This window comes from Microtus ochrogaster, chromosome 18 (assembly GCF_000317375.1).
Source record: "Microtus ochrogaster isolate Prairie Vole_2 chromosome 18, MicOch1.0, whole genome shotgun sequence".
NCBI lineage: Eukaryota > Metazoa > Chordata > Mammalia > Rodentia > Cricetidae > Microtus > Microtus ochrogaster.
Window position 1 is genome coordinate 24,235,959 of NC_022020.1, and position 5,038 is coordinate 24,240,996.

Consider the following 5,038-nt stretch of genomic DNA (forward strand, 5'->3'; position numbering starts at 1 on the left):
TAGGACTGTGTAGCCTTGTGTAAGAAAAGGGAGGAAGTTGTCTTGTAAATGGTCACCATCCTGTTGTCTAGACATCAAGGAAGAGATGTAAGCTTAGGGAAACTACAGGAGCAGCAGAGGGCGGCACTCGGATTTCCTGTCAGAGCTGGACTCTTGTATTTACATACAAAATAGGATCCTACCAAAGACACGCCCCTCCAACCTCCTTTGCTGAGAGCAGGATTTAGCGTTAAATGAGTTCATCCTGGACCCTCCCCAGAGTATTGTTACTTAGCAACAGTAGTGGCTAGTGTAGTACAGCATCAGTAGTAGGTAAGAGCCCGGCAGTCTCAAGGCTATTAATACCAGGTCATTCCTCCCCTCCCATATATAAATACCTTATGACTAACAGCTCACATTTGCAGCACATTATCCAGAGTCGGGGAAAACTATGGCTTTGTAATGAAGAAGGCACATGAGTTAACTAGAGTGAAATCCACCCATGTCCTTGACCTGATTAGTGCAGTGTGCTCAGCAGCTGAACCACGTGGCCATGGCTGAATGACAATGGTTCTAACAGAATTCAAGCCTTCTAGACATTGTTATGTCACCTGGAAAGTTCTACGCCAGTGATAAACTTTTGAACTGTGACTGAACAGTAAAGCATGTGCTGTTGGAGATACAATTTAAATAAAACATGCCTGAAGTTCTAAAAAAATAATCACTGTAGTGTGTGGTCATAGATGGCTCCGTGGGTAAAAGTACTTGCCACATAAGCCTGAGGACTAGAGTCGGAGCTCTCCTGCACCCTATAAAAGCTGGCTAGGCGTGGGGACTGGCCTGTGAGCCCAGTGTTAGCTAAGTAGGAGATGGGCGTTCCCTGGGATGAGCCGGATGTCTAGATGGCCAGACTAAGATGCACTGGGTTCAACCGAGAGACCAGCCTGAATCCACAGCACAGACAGTGAGTGAAGAAGACCTGCATGGCCTGTCAACCTCTGGCCTCCACATGCACACACGTGCCTTCCCACTGACAAATGCATGTGCCCACACATGTAAGTACACATAACACACATACACACACAAGGAAGGAAAAAAAGTACTGTAGTATTAGGGCCAGATGTGTGACTCATTTGCTAGTGTTTGACACACATGAATCATGAGTTTGGTAGCCAGCACTGCATAAAACCGGACACAGTAGTACATATCTACACTTGGGAGTAAAGGCAAGGGTGAGCTTCAGGCTAGCCTGGGATAGAGGAGATTCTGTTTCAAAATTAAATAAGAAGGGGCTGGAGAGATGGCTCAGCCATTAAGAGCATTGCCTGCTCTTCCAAAGGTCCTGAGTTCAATTCCCAGCAACCACATGGTGGCTCACAACCATCTGTAATGAGGCCTGCAGGAAGAATACTGTACACATAATAAACAAATAAATAAATATTTTGAAAAAAACAAAATTAAATAAGAAAATACTATAGTGTTGTTATATAGGATGAGTACTCCAGGAAATGGACTCTGAGACACAGAGATATGTATACCAAAGGGTTATTAATGAATATTTCTGTAACAAGTAAGGGAAGATGATCATGTGCAAGAGAAACCAAGGTCCTTCACATCCACCAGCCAACCATCAGCCAGCCATGTGTCCTCAGCAGCCCATAGCTTAGGAACAAATGCCTCAGCTCTGAAGTGTGGTCTGGGAAGTGGTACCCCACACTGATCGCTACAATTGTTGATTAGTCTTCCCAAGTTCCTTTCCCCGTTCTGCTGCCCTGTAGAGTGTGAGGTGAACAAGACAAAGTACAGCTCCTTCTCCTAATATACAAAGAGGAGGGAGTCCACAGGATGCTGAGAACTTGCCTGGAGTCACCTCACACCGTCTTTGGCTCCCACTCTTTTCTTTTTAGAATACAGCTATTTTTAAACAGTGTCTCACCGTGCAGCCATACTGGCCAGAACTTGACCTTGAATTCACCGAGGTCCTCCTGCCTCTGGAGTACTGGGATTAAAAATGTGCACTGTCTTTAAAATTTTTTAATATATTTTTATTTTATTTGTATTGGTGTTTTGCCTGTATGTTTGTCTTTGTGAGGGTGTTTGATCCCTTGGGACTGGTGTTACAGACAGTTGTGAGCTGCCATGTGGGTGCTGGGTGCTGGGAATTGAACTCAGGACCTCTGGAAGAGCAGTCAGTGCTCTTAACCGCTGAGCCATATCTTCAGCCCCTGTCTTTAACTTTTTTAAGATTAATTTTTATGTGGCTTCTGTGGGTGTGTATGCACATGAGTGTGCTTGCTGAGAACAGAGGATCAGATTGCTGGAGCTGGAGTCACAGATGGTTGTGAGCTGCCTGACCTTTGTGCTGGAAATGTAACTCCAGCCCCCTGAAGAGCAGCAAGCATTCTTAACTGAAGAACCATCTCTTCTGCTCTTTTCTTTAGACACTGTCTTACAATGCAGCTCCGGGCTGGCCTCCAGCTTAATATTCTCCTGCCCAAGCCTCATAGAGTGCTAAGATTATGAATGTATTTTGGGTTTTGTTTGTTTTTTGGTTTTTGGTTTTTCGAGACAGGGTTTCTCTGTGGTTTTGGAGCCTGTCCTGGAACTAGCTCTGTAGACCAGGCTGGTCTCGAACTCACAGAGATCCGCCTGCCTCTGCCTCCCAAGTGCTGGGATTAAAGGTGTGCGCCACCACCGCCCGGCTAAGATTATGAATGTAAATACCACATCTTGTCTTCATTATTATTGTTTTTGTTGTTGTATTGGTATTGTTGTTGTATTATTTTTATTGTTGTTGTTTTGCTTTTTGAGACAAGGTCTCTGTGTGTAGCCCTGGCTGTCCTAGAACTCACTCTTTAGACCAGGCTGGCCTCAAACTCAGAGATCCGCCTGCCTCTGCCTTCCATGTGCTGGCATTAAGGATGCATGCCACCACCACGTGGATTTTTTTTTTTTTTTTAGATAAAGTCTTTCTGTAGCCCTGGCTGGCCTGGGGCTAGCTATGTAAAGCCAACTGGCCTTAAACTCATAGAGATCTGCCTGCCTTTGCTCCCAAATTCTGGTATTAATTTCTCCAATCAAACCCAACCTCTCTAAACTTTTATTTTAATAGTTTTTGGGGGGATTGGGGTGGAAAGGAATCCGTTTGAATCCCAGCACCCACATGGCAGCTCACAACTGTAGTGCCAGGCACAGGGGACCTGACTTCTGGCCTCTGTAGGCACTGCACATAGTGCAGACATACATGCAGGCAAAACACCCATACATCTAAAAATAAATTTAAGAAAAGAGAGAAAAAATGATTATGTTACAGTTTTAACAAGATGGAGGTAGGGAGAATAAAAGTCTTTGTTCTTCCTCTTTCATATCACTGTGTGAAGTTTAAGCCAGAAGAAAATGGCTTTTTGTTTCTGCAGATTAAGTACGTGATATTCTCTCTGGGTTCTAAATTAAACACTCTGCAGACACATACAGAACCATTCCCTCTGTTCTTTCCAAACTAACATAGTAGCACACAGCTATTGTTAGGAAGATATATCTTTCCTTTTTTTCCTCTCCTTTTTAAAATTCATGTCACAGAGCTGGAGAGAAGGCTCAGCCATTAAGAACACTGGCTGCTCTTGCTGGTTGGATTCCCAGCACCCTGATGGCAGCTCACAACCATCTGTCACTCCAGTGACCTTCTGTCCTCTGTGGAACATAGACAATATCAGGCAAAACACCTATACATGTAAAAGTAAATTTAAAAAAGATCATGTGATGTCACAGTGTACCTAAGATCCTTAATTCTGTTTCTAGGAAATAAGCCTATCAGCTGCACAGAGCAAAGTGAGTCTTTAGTGTACGAAGCCCCACTACCTGCCCTTGTAAACCTTTCCAGTCTCCCTCCCATGTCAGGACCAAAATGACGCCTGCTCACACTGAGGCAGGCAGAGGGCGTTTGTCAGTGCTCAGCCCTAGAGCTTCTTTGTCAGGTAAGCTGTCTTTCTCTTGTTCTTTTTCCTGAAGATTTCTTTTTTTTTCTTTTTCTGTTTATTTCTCTCTCTTCTTATTTTGATTTTTTTTTTATATAGGGTCTCTCTACATAGCCCTGGCTGTCCTGGAACTCAGTGTATAGACCAGGCTGGCGTTGACCTCACAGAGGTTCTCCTGCCTCTGCCTCCCAAATGCTGAGATTAAAGGCATGCACCACCACTACCCGACCTATATTTTAATTTTTAAAAATTAATTTAAGAAGGATTTCTTGCTTGTCTGCTGCATGTGTGTGTTTATATGTGTAGGTTCTTGTAGAAGTTGGAGAAAAACCTGCAGGAGTTGGTTCTCTCTTTCCACCTTTGGGTCCTGGGCGCTAAACTCAAGTCACCAATCTTGGTGGCAGGCACCTGCAGCAAGCTTTCTCATCGGGACAGCAAACCCCAAAATAATAACATGGAGAATTATTATTGGGTGTGAAAGCTTGGCTTTACTTAGGCTTGTCTCAACTGGCTCTTATAACTTAAATTAACTCATTTATATTAATCTATATTCTGCCTCTTTTCCATCTTGTACCTCCTGTTTCCTCTCTGTGTTTGGCTAACAACCCTGACTTCTTTTTCCCAGAGTTTCTTCTCCTCTTGGAAGTTCTGCCTCTTCTCCGGCCTAGCTATTGGCTGTTCAACTTTCTATTACTAATCACAGCAATACATTTTCACACAGTGTACAAACATCCTACAACAGGCACCCCCATGCACAGAACCATCCCGATGGCCTGATTCCATTCACTATTGGTGATGACTGGGCACCGACTATGGCCTCTCTTTCTTCTGTTGAGGTGGTTACTCACTGCTTCCATATTACCTAAGAAGATCAGTAAAGCTGGGGCAGGGTTGCACAGTTTGTAATTCCAGGTACTCAGGAAGCTAAGGCGAGTAGATTATTAAATTCAAGGCCCACCTAACCTCAGAGTAAGTTCAAGGCTAGCCTGCACAATTCAGTGAGACTGTCTCAAAATATAAAGTATACCTCAGCACATATACCTTAGCAGTAGAGTGCCACCTGAGTTTCAATCCCAACTACCACA